Source organism: Zalophus californianus, chromosome 12 (assembly GCF_009762305.2).
Source record: "Zalophus californianus isolate mZalCal1 chromosome 12, mZalCal1.pri.v2, whole genome shotgun sequence".
NCBI classification, from domain to species: Eukaryota; Metazoa; Chordata; class Mammalia; order Carnivora; family Otariidae; genus Zalophus; species Zalophus californianus.
The window spans coordinates 48,398,963-48,413,876 of NC_045606.1; the positions used below are offsets into that span (position 1 = coordinate 48,398,963).

General features: G+C 38.2%; 1 protein-coding gene across 1 annotated transcript in view; it reads right to left on the minus strand.

Moving 5' to 3' along the window:
- Positions 1 to 14,914, minus strand: part of CRPPA (CDP-L-ribitol pyrophosphorylase A) — a 294,956-nt gene that overhangs the window by 206,263 nt on the left and 73,779 nt on the right. The gene's annotated exons all lie outside the window — the stretch shown is intronic.

Sequence of the window (14,914 nt, forward strand, 5' to 3'; positions counted from 1 at the left end):
GGAATCGGCTTGAGATTCTCTCCCTATGGCCCTCTCCGCACTTGCTTGCATGCTCCCTCTAATAAATAAATCTTAAAAAAAAAATGGAAAGGCCTCTCATAGGTTTAATAAAGTACAAGCAACATTTTTAAGGATTTTTAGCAAAACCATTAAAATGACCAATACAATTCAACTGAACAATACTGTGTCCTGATCATATCCAAGCTCTATATTAAGGAGAAGCATTTAAAAAATAAATGCAGTGTGTTATTAGGTCCTCAAGGAAATCAAATTTTTTTTAATTTTTTTAAGATTTTATTTATTTATTAGAGAGAGAGAGAGATGAAGAAATCACAAGTGGTGGGGATGGGCAGAGGGAGAAGTAGACTCTGCTGAGCAGGGAGCCCAATGTGGGGCTTGGCTTGATCCCAGGACCCCAAGATCATGACCTGACCATGACCGAGATCATGACTGCCTTTGGCAGTCGCTTAACTGAGCCACCCAGGCTCCCCAAGGACTCGTATCTTAAAGAGGAGGCTGATTTCGAACAAATATTTTGCAACAGACTATGATAGATGCAACACTAGAAGAATATCTACAAGTAGACCAGGAGATAAAATACTTAATTCTGTGTGAAGGCATTATAGAGGCCTTTCAAAGCAAATGATCTTTGATCTCATTCTAAAGATGGAATAAAATTGTAGGAGAAAGGTATACCTATAGGGCAAAAGGTGGCATACAAACAGAGAACCACAGAATGTACATAGTCCCAAATTGACCAGAATGGTCTCTCAGCTTAAATCTTCTATTATGATACACTACTTATTTCTTAGACATTGTAATTTTTAAAAAAGCATCAACAACATTAGTTATATTCAAGTAAGACAAATGTTAAGCCTCTTCTCTGTACTTCCCGCATTTGTACAGGCTCATTTAGCAGTATTTGAGATCTATATACAGTCAACAGAATGCTCTCTTTAACACATGGTCAAATCCCAAAGATGACCAGCAATAGCCCTCTTCCTGACTCTTTTCAGAGGCAAGATATTTAACACATTTGTGGAAAGCCTTAAAAGTGCTAAGTACATGTTGAGAGGAGACCACAAGAACAGGTACCACCCTCCTGTCTTAGGTGGTGAAAAGAGAATTACTTGATGCTCTACTCCTGCCAATCACATGTTGTACCAGCCGAGATGCCAGCAGCCTACAAAGTGTATGATGTCTTTAGGATACTATTCACTAGAGCCAATAGGAAGCACAGAAAACTCTGGTTCAGGAATATATGAAATATATACTGGAAACAGGCTGAGCAACCTTGGCAGAAAGAGTAGCCTGAATTTGTCATTCGTTGTCTAGACTACTATTACAACTATTTATGGGGGGTTTTGGTAATTTCTGCAACAAAAATTTTACTTTTGCAGGAAGTTCAAAAAAAAATACATGCTTAATAACCTGTTAAATTCTGAATTTCTACATTTCTCAATAACACTGATGATGACTTCTACTTTCGTATAAGATATGGAAAGCTGGAAAATATAATGTTTAGTTCTGAAGAAAAATCATATAAACTACAAAAGCATAACTTTTTCTTGTACCCACCATAGCTGAGGTCACAAGATGACCAAGTAGCCTTAAATCTAAGAAAAGGCATGCCTCCCCAAGGACAGAGAGGACACTATCACCAGCTCACAGCACAACAACAAGAGATAGCAGATGTCATACAAGCAGGTAAGAAGAAATAAATGGATAATCTCAATGCACTGCTAAGTACTGAGTGGAGGTGACTATGAGAATACAGAACCTCTGGGAGTCAAATACTCAATAGGTGTGTTTACACCTTGCAGGCTCCACTTCAGTAACCTACTACTATGAGCTCATGAACAGTATATTACTATCTGAAGGTGCCTGTAACTACATGTACGTTCTACACTCAAGGCATACACTAAACATCTTTAAGTTAAAAATAAATCAATAATGGTAAGACAGAATCATTAAACAATGAGAAATTAATACAAAGGTAGGCAAAGAGAAAAACAGAACATATGGAACAAACAGAAAACAACTAGCACAATGGTAGATTTTAAATCAAGAAAGTTAATCAGTGTGTAATTGCTGAAAATTTTTATCTTTATTATCCAGCATGGGAATCATAGTGATATCACTGATCACATAACATACACACACTGATTCTAAGAACCCTCTGTCCCCCTAAACTTGCAGCCCAAAAGAATGCCAAACAATATTCCTCCCAGGCAGAAACTCTAAGTATACTATTGTCAGAGGTCCCCAAATACAGTCCATCTCAGTCATGTTACGATGAAACTCAAAGTCAAAAAGCTCCACCTATGAAACCCACCAACTCCCATCAGTCTCCAACACATAAGCATGAGCAGAAACCCCAGATTTAACTGAAACACAACGACTAACATGAAATGTAAGGTCAAAAAGGCAAAACATAAAATCTTTTGGAGGAACTCTGCAGTTAAAAAAAGACTTCAGTATGATAAGTGAGAAAGTGCTTATACTCATCAAATAGGATATTTAAAAGGGGAGAAAATACAGGAAAAAAAAAAAGTGACCACAAAGTCCAATATGTTAAAAAAAAAAAAAAGGAAAAGAAAAAGAAAAAAGAAAAACCAGAAGGAAAGAACAAAAAGAGTAGGAGAAAGAGACAAGTATTTAATAAGAAAATTACAATAATGAAGAACATGAGTTTCCAAATTAAAAAGTCTCACAGCATGTAGAAGCTAATGAATGAAATACACCAAACCCAATTAACAGCAACAACAAAAGGTCTCCTAAAAAGCAGGAACCCAAACTGGTTGAGACCTAATAGCAAAAATGAAAATTAGAAAAACAAAGGAACAGTTTCTCCATAACTTTGAGGATAATGATTGTCAATATAAAATTGTACTTCAAGAAAACTTATTTATCACAGGAGGATAGAATATGGATTTCTACAAACACTGAAGGTCTCAACAGAATTTTAGTTCCCATGCAGTCTTTTTCATTCCAAGTTTCATAGGCTTTGTCTTTTTGGAGCAATTTTAGATTCCTAACAAAGTTGAACAGAAAGTACACGTATTTTCCACATGTCCTCTATCCCCATCTACTCACAGCTCCCCCCACTACCAAAATTCTACACCGGAGTGGTACATTTGCTAAAATCAGTGAGCCTACACCAACACATCATTATCACCCCAAGTCCACAGTTTACACTAGGATTCCCTCAGTGTTTTTACATTTTATAAGTATTGGCACAAATGTATAAGAGTCTATATTTATTGTTTTGGTATCCTAAATAGTACTTTCACTGCATTAAAAATTCTCTACAACTCAATCTATTCATTCTACTCCTTGCCTCCAACCATTGAAGTTTTTCCTGCTTCCATAGTTTTGTCTTTCTCAGAAATCATGTACTTGTACTCTTAGAGTATGCAGCCTGTTCAGACTGACTTTTTTCCCACATAACAACATGCATTTCAGTTTCCTCTATGTCTTTCATGTCTTTGTAGATCATTTTTTGCCCTGGATAATATTCCATTTGCTGGATGTACCAATTTACATACGCATTCACCTACCAAGGAACATCTTGGTTGCTTCCAAGTTTTGGCAATTATGAAAAAAGCTGGTATAACCACTCACATGTAGGTTTTTGTGTAAACATAAGATTTCAATTCATTTGAGTAAATACAAAGAAGTACAATTACTGGATCATATGATAGGAATATGTTTAGTTTTATAAGAAAACTGTCAAATGGTCTTCCCAAGTGAACATGCTATCTTGCACTATACTAGCAATGAATGAGAATTCCTGTTACTCCATATCCTCACAAGCATTAGGTGTTGGCATTCTAAATTTTGGCCATTTGAATAGATGAGTTGTGATAGCTCATTGCTTTAATTTGCATTTACCTAATGACATTGGGTGCAGAACATCTTTTTATGCTTATTTGCCAGGCATTTATCTTCTTTGTTGAGCTACCCATTGAGGTTTTTTACCCTTTTACTGAGGGTTTTTTTTTCTTATTGTTGAGTTTTAACAGTTTGTGTATGTTTTGGATAAGAGTCCTTTATCGCATGTGTCTTTTACAGGTATATTCACCCAGCTTTTACCTTGTCATTTTTTTTAGGGTGACCTTGGCAGAACACACGTTTTTAATTTTAATGAAGTCCAGCTTATCAATTCTTTCGTAGATCACACCTTTGGCGTTTTATCTCAAAATTATCACCATACCCAAGGTCAACTAACTTTTCTCCTCTCTCCTAGGAGTCTTGTGGTTTTTTGCTTTACATTAAAGTCTATGATCCCTTCTGAGTTTTTGTGAAGGGTGTAAATTGCGTCCGGATTCATTTTCTTCATGTGAATGTTTACTTGTTGCAACTGTTATTTATTGAAAACACTATCTTTGTTCCATTGTATTTCCTTTGCTCTTTTGACAAAAATCTGTCATTTACACAATCTATTTCTGGGTTCTATACTCTATTCCACTGATTGATTTGTCTATTCTTCCACCTACTAGACAGTCTTGATTACTGTAGCTTTACAGTAAGTTGTGAAGTTGAATAGTGTCAGTCCTCCAACTTTATCCTTCTTCAATATTGCACTGGCTGATCTGCATCTTTTGCCTCTATATAAACTCTAAAATCAGTTTACACCTACAAAAAAACTTGCTAAATTTTTCATTGGGATTGCTTTGATTTTATAGACCACATTGGAAGAACTGGCATCTTGGTAATATTAAATTTACCTATTCATGAACACAGAATAGATCTCAATTTTTTCAATTCTTTAGTTTTGCTTAGAGTTTTGTAGTTTTCCTTCTATAGATCTAATACATAGTTGGGCAGATTTGTAAGTATTTGGGGGCACTAAATGTAAAAGAGTTCAATTTCAAGTTCCACCTGCTCATTGCTATTATGTAAGAAAACGGTAGACTGTTGTTTATTAACCTCCAATTATGCAACTTTTCTACACTTACTTATGGTAAGTGTAGAAAATCTAGGAGATTTTCTTCAGAGACAATTATGTCATCTGCAAAGAAAGACTTTGCTTCTCCCAGAGTACTTACTTTTCTTTACTAAGAATTCCGGTACAGTGTTGAAAAGGAATGGTGAGAGTAGATTTTAGCCTTGTTGCTGATCTTAGTGAGAAAGCTTCTGGTTTATCATTAAGTATGATGTTAGCAGGGACACCTGGGTGGCTCAGTCTGTTGAGCGTCTGGCTCTTGATTTCAGCTCAGCTCACGATCTCGGGGTCCTGGGATGGAGACCCACACTGGGCTCCACACTTAGCAGAAAGTCTGCTTATCTCCCTCTCCCTCTGCCTCTCACTCGTGTTCACATTCTAAAATAATCTTCAAAAAAGAAAAAAGTATGATGTTAGCTGTAGATTTTTTGTGCCTAATCTTTATCAAACTGAGGAAGTACTCCCTCTTTTCTAGTTTGCTAAGATTTTACCATGAATAGCTGCTGGATTTTGTCAAATACTTTCCTTGCATGTATTGAAATATTTTTTTTTTCTTCTTCAGCCTGTGGATGTGATGTACTGTGGTTGATTTTTTACAGATGAACTAGCCTTGCATACCTGGGATAAATCCCACTTGGCTAAAGTCTTTAATTCTTTACATACATTATTAGATTCTACTTGCTAATATTTTGTTGATGATTTTTTTCATTTATGTTCATGACAGTAGTCTGTTGTTTTATCTGTCTTTGTCTGCTTTTACTATTAGGCTGACATCAGAATGAGTTAGCCATCCCTCCCTCTGCTTCTATCTTCTATGGGCGAATATAGAGAACTGCAATAATTTCTTCTTTAAACATCTGTTAGATTTTACAAATGAATGCATCTGGACTTCAGGCTATTTTAGAAAATTATTGATTCTACTTATTTTTTAAAGATTTTATTTGAGAGTGACAGAGATAGTTAGAGCACAAGCGGGGAGAAGAGGGAGAAGCAGGCTCCTGATAAGCAGGGAGCCTGATGTGGGGCTCCATCCCAGGACTCTGGGATCATGACCTGAGCCAAAGGCAGACACTTAACTGACTGAGCCACCCAGGTGCCCTGATTTTTTTTTTTTTTAATAGACATAAGCCTACTCAGTTGGTCTATTCTCACGTGAGTTGTAGCAGATTGTCTCTCTCACGTAATCATTCCATTTCATCTAGGTTATCAACTTTGAGGACAGAGTTATTCATCTTATTCCTTTTATCCTTTTAATTTCTATCAGTTCTATAAAGATGTTCCCTATTCCCTGTCTGGGTTAGTAATTTGAGTATTCTCTTCTTTGTGTGGCATAGTTCTCCATTAATCTTTTCAAAAAACCAGCATTTGGGTTTGACTTTTGTCTTAGTTTTCCATTTCATTCATTTCTGCTCTAGTTTTTACAATTTTTTTCTCCTTACTTTGGAATTTATTTACTCCTTTTCTGATTCCTGAACATGGAATTTTAGATTCCCGAACATGGAATTAGATGCTGCTTCATTCCTACTATGTACATTCAACACTATGTATTTCCCTTTAAGGACTGCTTCTGCTGTATTTCAAAGTAAGTGTCTTCATTTGTGTTTAGTTCAAAGTATTTTATTTTTACTTGTGTCTGTGAGGACAGCAGTTTGCCCTATGGCCTCACCTCTGATGGATCTAAAAAGAGTTGCTGATTTTTCAGTTTGCTCAACTTTTTAGTTGTTCTTAGAAAGGGGGCACCTGGGTGGCTCAGATGGTTAAGCATCTGTCTTCGGCTCAGGTCATGATCCCAGGGTCCTGGGATCGGGTCCCGCATCGGGCTCCCTGCTCCGCGGGAGCCTGCTTCTCCCTCTGCCTCTCTCTCTCTCTCTCTCTCTCTCTCTGTCTCTCATGAATAAATAAATAAAAAGTTTAAAAAAAAAAAGAAAGAAAGAAAGGAGTGACAGTTTCGAAGCTCTTCACAGGCATAGGAAAGCTGAAGTTCCCCCATGCACTCTTTCTCAGGACATGGTGCTCCACAGAACTGGGGGGCACAATGGGTCAACTAAAGACCTAGGATATAGAAAGCAGGATATCCTAACACGGTAGTCAAGTCGAGTCTCAAGGTGATTGCTATGCACACAGCACAATGAGAAACCAAGTAAAAGAAGGCATTGGGTCTCCTCAGGAGGGGTACCTACAAATGTAAAGAAATGCATAGACATAGTTTAATGAATAGAATCTCTCCGGAAGGTCCCAGGAAAAACTGCCTCTAAGAAGGAAGAAAAAGCGACAGAGTTGACACGCAGGTTTTTTACCCTTGCTATATGTACACTGTCCTTGTGTATCCCACTGAAAAAAACTCATAGAACATTTATATAATGTAATGTTATACGCAACACCAGAATTCCCAAGAAATGAATGCTTCCAAGTTAAGGATTTTGCCTCAAAACACATGTATTTAATACTTTCAACAAATCTATCTGATCTTCTAGTGATAATTATGTTGCAGAAAATTTAAAATTTTAATTTAAAAATCTGAATATCAAATTTGAAAATACACATAAATTGTTGTCACTATATTACAAAATATGAACTCCGTCATCATAGTAAATGTAAGGTATTTTTAATTTGTTGTTTTAAAAATTTGAAATTTGCAAACTGTATATTAAAATTTATAACAAGTCCTTAAATGGGTTTGCTGAACTGATGCAAGTATATGTATATTCTCACGAATTTGAGGTCCTTTACCAACAGTTTAAGAGCATAGACACTGAAGTCAAATCGAGTCAGTTGGACCCCTACTGTGATCTTTCCACATGCAAGCTGTGGAGAAGATATTTAAGTAGTCTGTTCCTCAGTTTGTTCCATTTTGAGAAATGGAGAATGAGAATTATTAAAAGGAACAGACACATGATGTGTCTGGTTTAGTGTCTAGTTTATGGCTATTCCTTGGTAAAGTCTGGATATTGGTTATGAATTTAGATAGTTAACTATACAAACTGGGATTTAGTAAGTAGCCAGAAGCTTTCTGATAACATCTAATGTTTACGTAAAGTTCTATTTCCTTTGTACCAATATTGGAGTAGCTCTGACCATGTGTACTCATCTTTCCCTTCTGCTTCCCTTACACCCAGTTTTCATCAAGAAAACTGAGAAAAATTAGGATTGTAATAGTAAGAATAAAGATAGAAAATAAGAAAAGTGTGTATAACTATTATGAATTGTCGATTGTGACCATTAGAGTAATGGATAGTCTCTACCCATTTTAAAGTACTCTGTAAATTACACAGTCGAAGGTTTTTGTTATGTATATATTGCTTTACTGTTTTTTACTGTGTGTAGTAATAAAGTTTTATGACTAATACCAAAGTAATAAACTTCCACACTTTTTAGTCCTTCTTCATGGATCTTCACCCCAAAGTTAACATCCTTCCCTACCCTTTCTACTATAACATTCTGTTACACTGCAATACATGTTACATAACGGGTTCTTCACCTCCTAGATCAGAAGGTATACCAATTGCTTGACAACATTCTCAAGTGGAATCTATTACCTTTCCCAACCACCACTTAGTAAGGCTTGAAGTCAGGATTAACATTCCAGATCCCCACTGTTCTTCCAGGAAAAAGCCCTATCCTTCCAGAATTTATGCCATCTGGCAAAATCTTCTAATCTTCATAGTACTATCATCTCTCACAACCTCACAGGCTCTGCAGTTTTAGGCACAACAATCAGTCTTCTTTTTTATTCCAACTAGTGACATTACAATGGCTGAATTCCAAGTTTATACACAAAAACTTTCAAATCCTCTAGAAGTTTCTTTGACTTCTTATCTTCACCTGAACTACTCAGCGTAATCAATCCTAGAAACTTGGGTTTTTTGACAATTACTGAAGACCTTTATTAACAGGTGCTTGCCGTTTGACTTTAAGAAAAAAAAGCTATGATCTTTTATTACAAATTAAAAATGAGGTTCTTAAAAATCTTAACTTGATCGGATATGAAACTATTTAAAAACCTTTAAAGAGGTATTGAGAAAAACAAGGCATTTTTGAGGGATTATTGAGAAAAACATTTGTCATTACCAAAAAGAGGTCTTTAAGTAAAAATGATAAAATGATAAAAACCCCATGCTGCATAGATGATGCAGATAGTTCCATTTATCTGGTCAATGGGCAAATAGCAAGGACTTGGATCTTCAGCTCCAATCTTTTGTTCATTTCTGAAAGTTGTCTCTTTGCCATCTTGTGGTTTAGGGTTTTCTGGACCTCGGCATCAGTAATTGAAGTGGGGGCAGTATGGAGGCTGAGGTGGATGCTGACCATGGGTCTCATCTCCTCTATGTGCCTTATGTTCTTCATTGCTGCCCTCTCTAGGCTGTGTTTGGTGAGAAGGCCCCCTGCGGAATCGTGGTCCATAACCCCGACACACATTCTGTTACACTGGTCAATCCTGTTCTCCTGCACCCTGGTTGTCTGCACCTTCCACCACTTCTCCTTGCACAGCAGGGCTGGAATACAGAGGCTGGGCGCCCACAGGGTCTCCGCCTGTAGGAAGGTGGGAACCGCTGGTAGAGCCTGCACTGTGGGGGGCTCCCTCTCCCCCACCCCCCGCCTTTGGTAGCACTCTCCTATCCCTCGTTCTCCCCCTGGCTTTCACTCTTCTGGTAATTCTGCTGGTAACTGTGTAGACAACCACTGCCACATGCATAGAGTCTATAATGGTTCCCGTCTGCTGCATATTTACCGCCTTGCACTGGAGCTCCCAACACAGCCTGTCCCATTGGCCGCCTCTGCACCCCTTTCTCCTTGATCGTCATCAAACTCCCTCTCTCCATCTCATACACTGCAAAGGGACTTCCCAGGTTCTTCTTTATGGCAGTCTGGTATCAAACACCTCTTCCTTGGTGTCACTCCTGATGAAACCATATCCGTTTCTTACACTGAAACATTTTACCGTTCCCCAAACCTTCGCTGGGATTACTTTGTTGTCCCTGGCGCCAGGCGCCGCTGCCCATGCTACCAGTCTTCATGTGCCCAGCGCCGATCAGGGGCGGTGGGGGCGGCGGCTGGTAGGTCCGGGTCTCGCTGCCCAGGGTCGCAGTGACGGTGACCGGGCCAGCTGCTGGGTGGCCGCGACTCCTGCCGGGGTGCGACGGTAACTAACCTGGAGTCTGCTCTCCCCACCCTCTACCGATCCAACACTGCAAACCTGCTTTTATTTTTTTCCTTTTCCCTTACTGAACCGTTATTTTGACTGTTTTTTTCTTTTTTAATTCAAGTATAGCAGACACACAATGTTACATTAGTTTCGGATACACAACAGTGATTCGACAAGTCTATAGATGATGCTCTGCTCATCACAAGGGTAGCTCCCATCTGTCACCATAGGACACTGCTACAATACCACTGACTATATTACCTATGCTGTATCTTTCATCCTAGTGACTTACACATTCCGTAGCTAGGAGCATGCGCCTTCCATTCTGCCAGTCCCCCATACCTATCCTCCCCTTTGGCAGCCACCTGTCAACTTGAGTTAACCTCTATCTGTGGCTCCTCTGACATTTTTAATTTCCACAACTCAAGTCTCTGGCTAGGACCTCCAATCTATCATTTCTCTTACTCTCTTCTCACATTAAACTTGCCCTTTTAACTCAGTGAGGCACCCAACACTATAAAACTACCATTTGATCCTGGTGGGAAAACCTCCATTTTCTTAGACTGCCCTTAAAAAAAAAAAATTCAAGAAACTACAATCAAAGGCATTAAAAATTTATTATTAGCATCCTAGCTGCCTCCATCTAGTACCTATCTACTAGATCTCCTTTATGAACTCCAACTACCAATCAATCCTGTTGTTTTATTCCCTTAATTTTCAATTCATATTTTTATCAGTTTTAAGCGTAGTTTGAAGAACCAAATATCCCTATAAGATTTGTTGCAAAATAGTTTACCTCATCCCCTTCACTGTAATTTGTCTTCCCCAGACGCAATTATTTCTCCTTCTTTCAAGTGATTAATTTATTATTTTTTTCCATGTGTAAGAGTCAACAATTGCAGGTGAACAAATATAAGATCCTGGTGGCATGTAGTCATAAGCTTCCATCTCACTCACCAAAGCTGCAGGTTGGCTGAGACAATTGTGCTTCTAGCTGCAGTGCTGGGACTTGGCTGTAGCAGCTCTGACCTACTGGTCACCCTCTGCAAGACAAACTGGAGGGGCTGCAACCAACCAGTTTATGCCTTCTTAATGGCAATCTTGGAACCACAGGAGGGCAAGCCCAACAGCAAGTCACATTTAAGCCTCTGCCTAATCATGTCTGCTAAAAATCCCAAAGCAAGGTAGGAGGCCCAATCCAGAATGACCAACCACGGAAATATACTTCACTCACCAAAAGGCCATGGCAAGGGCACATGAGTAGAATAGTGTCAGAGGACTGAAAAACTGGGGTCAACTAACCTGCTTATCACAACATACCTCTGAACATACTCATGATACTGCCTCTTTTTCTTCTGAATTGGCTATCTATTGAAGAATTAATTTTGTCACCTTTCCTCCCAACCTCACCACAACACACACTAATACTATTCCCCATCCCTTCAATGTCGTAATTTTGGTTAAATCAGTACTGAGTATTTACATCACTATATAAACATTCCTCCCAGCTAAGTCATAGGTTAGAATTCCTTTCTCTCACAAGCCTTTGTCTTCCCTGGAATTAGAACTTACCTTCTAAACTAAGTATTCAGTTTTCTATATACTTAGGACTCATTCAACAGCTAACATTTAGGTATTTGTTTAGTTTTACTCTCCAGATGTTTAGACACAAGGCACTTCACCAATTTTATATTCCTGAAGTAATCACCCTTGGAGCCTTCTGAGCTTTCTCAACATGGACTGGTTGTCCTCTGCCAGTCACACAGTTATCATTCTAAAATCTCCCTATACCATCGTTGTGGGGATAATCTACATCTCTCTGCTGTCATCTATCTCTTCTCTTCTGTATTTCATGTAATCTTTCTTGAATGACTACCTCATTTTTATGGAACAATCCTCTAATAGCTTTCTGAGAAAGGGACCCTAAGACTTAAGTTTTTAAATTGTTTTACTGCCTCATTTCTTTGGCATTTCCTCCCCTTTATTTTCTCTTTTTTGACAACTTTTGTTATTGAGTATTGGATCTCTTTGATTGCACTTCTAATTTTCTCTCCTTTCCTGTATTTCATCCTTCTGTCCTTTGGGAAAGAGTTTCTCAGATTTGCTTTTTATCCCAGATCTTTTATTCTCTAAATGTTTATTTTTTTAAGCATTGTGAACTTGTTTCCTGTTTGCAATAACTTGATCTTTGTAATGACATTAACTTTTAAAACGTTTCTCTTTCCCAGCCTATTTGCTGCATCCTCCATGTTACTCTTTCCTGTTTCAGTGTCTATCTTCCACAGTATGTACATTCTTTCGATGGTCCAGTAATACTTGTCAGCCCCTATTTAAGAGGGGAAGATTCAAGAGATATTAACCAATGAGGCCAGAGTTGGAGTTTGTGAACAGTAAGTTCACAAACCCTGTAGTGTGACCGGGTTAAGATGCTTACAGGGGAACCTCTGAAGTTAGTGTTTTAGGTCTTTATTTTTACACTGGACAGATTCTCCAAACAAAACTCTTCTGGTTTTCAGCCAAGAGGGAAAGCAAAGCCACCACGACATGGGCTGCTGAATGGGATAAGGGGCCATGGCCTTCCCCATTCAGCCAATAGTAAGCACATGGTCTGTGAGTCACTATTTTAGGCAAGGCACTCATTCCATCAACTGTACCCAAAATTTTCCCCAGACATAGGGAATACTTCACCCCCAGACTGCTTCTTAGTTTTCAGTGAACCCTCCATATCCCCCCCCACCTTCACTAGTTCTAAAGGTGCTACCAGGCCCTCAACTTTTGGGGAACTCTACTGTAGATAATTCCAATTCCTACCTTTCCCTACCACTCTTCTAATTGAGCCTTCTCAGATCTAATGTGCCAGTTACTACTAAATTCACCTACTTTCTAGCTAATGGTTTACCATTGTCCCCTCTTATTCTCCTTATTCTGTGGGCCTATGTTTTTAATCACTTTGTTTTTTTATTTCAAAGATTTTGTAAGAGAGTGAGTGAGCATGAGCGGGGGGGGGGGGGGGCATGGGCAGAGGAGAGGGAGAAGCAGAGCAGGGAGCCTGACACTGGGCTCCATCCCAGGACCCCGAGATCATGACCTGAGCTGAAGGCAGACACTTAAATGGCTGAGGGACCAGGCACCCTGGCTTTCTAGAAGCTTTAAATTAGGTTTCAGGAATGATCAAAATTATCTAAGTGTTCAGTTATCTTTACCCAGAAGCTGAAGTATGTGCATTTTAATTTCAAATTGTATTCCATAAAGGTGGTTTCAATTTATATTCCCATAAACAGTATATGAGAATGTAGCAAAGTTGTTAACATGAGATAAATGAATAGGCCTCAGAGGGACTGAAAAACCTCTGAATAAAATATTCTGTGTATAATGTGGTTATTTTCTGGGAAAGGATTCCACAAGTTTGAACTTCTATAACACGCATCGAAGTTTGGATCCATTGTTTTATGGTAGTTGTGTCATGGTCCATAGCTACAAATAATCCAATTACCTACCTATCCTTCCAGCTTTAACATCATTCACAGTATTATTTTTGCAAGAGAGCCTGGGAAGTTTGCCCAATAAAGAACAATATATACATTAGAGAAAAACTAAATCAAAGGCATGCTTGCACAGGTTTCTCACTCTGCAGTTACAGATCCATGCTCAGAGTGTTTCAAGTAGAAACAAAATAGCCTATCTTACAATTAGGTAAACAATGAACACCTGCATTCCATTTATCATCCGAAAATCAAACTTTAAGCATTTTGCATACATTTACATTGTTTGAATTATGCAATGCATTCTAGAATTGCACGAGAGACAGTTATCCAAGCAGCTTGGTTCTTACAATTTATCAGATCATTTTATGAATAAATAAGCAATTTCAGACTAAGCCCATTATGAGGCTGCTAATATAGAAACAACTCTCATGCTTCAGGAAACAAAGCACAAATGACCTGGCTAAGGACAGGATTTCTTTGTGTACAAGTTTATAAATGAGTTTACATAAAGTTATACTCCTAAGAGGTTTTCAAGTACCTATCAACTAACAAAACTGTCAGTTTATTATATTTTTGCCAACCTTACCCAAAGGAAATTCTTTGTGAACTTAGAGACAAATGCCATCCATATGCATCAGTTGACCACTACCTAGAAGATGTTGTTTCCATTTTTGCTTTCAGATAAATTGGGAGAAAAATTAACATGGGAAAATGAATTTCACCAGGAATTCTAAAACCGCATTTTTAGCCATTCTGTTCACATTCACAATGAAATATTGTCAAGCATTATTAAAAACTTTCACTGGGATATTCTATTCCTCTCTCTTACGGACCATCTTTGGAAAAGTACATTGATCAAAGGTTAGTGATAAACTTAAGATTAGAATACTGCCTAGAAACACATGAACTGGACAAATTATACATGCATTATCTAACCCCATTATAAACTAAGGGGAAAATGGAAAACCTTTATCACTATCCAACCCCAGACACAAGACCGCTTCAAATTTATGCAAAGAAAACTGTTACAAGGCCACTTCCAGAATGCAAGAAGATCATCATTATCTGAAATAAGTCCAGGAAACAGAGAGAAGGGAGAATCCAAAGCAACAAGTTATTCCAGTAGTTACAGGATTGGTGACATTGTTACCCAAGCTGAAAGATGTGGAAAAAAGAGTAGGTCTATTGGTTAAGCTAATGGCATCAGTTAGATATAAGTTAGCTGTAGGGTATCTAGTAAAAATACTCCTAAGAAGTTGTAAATATATATACAAAACTTTCACAGGGAAAAACATGAAAAGGAATGATCAGAAAAGTTGAAGAACACCTATACACTTA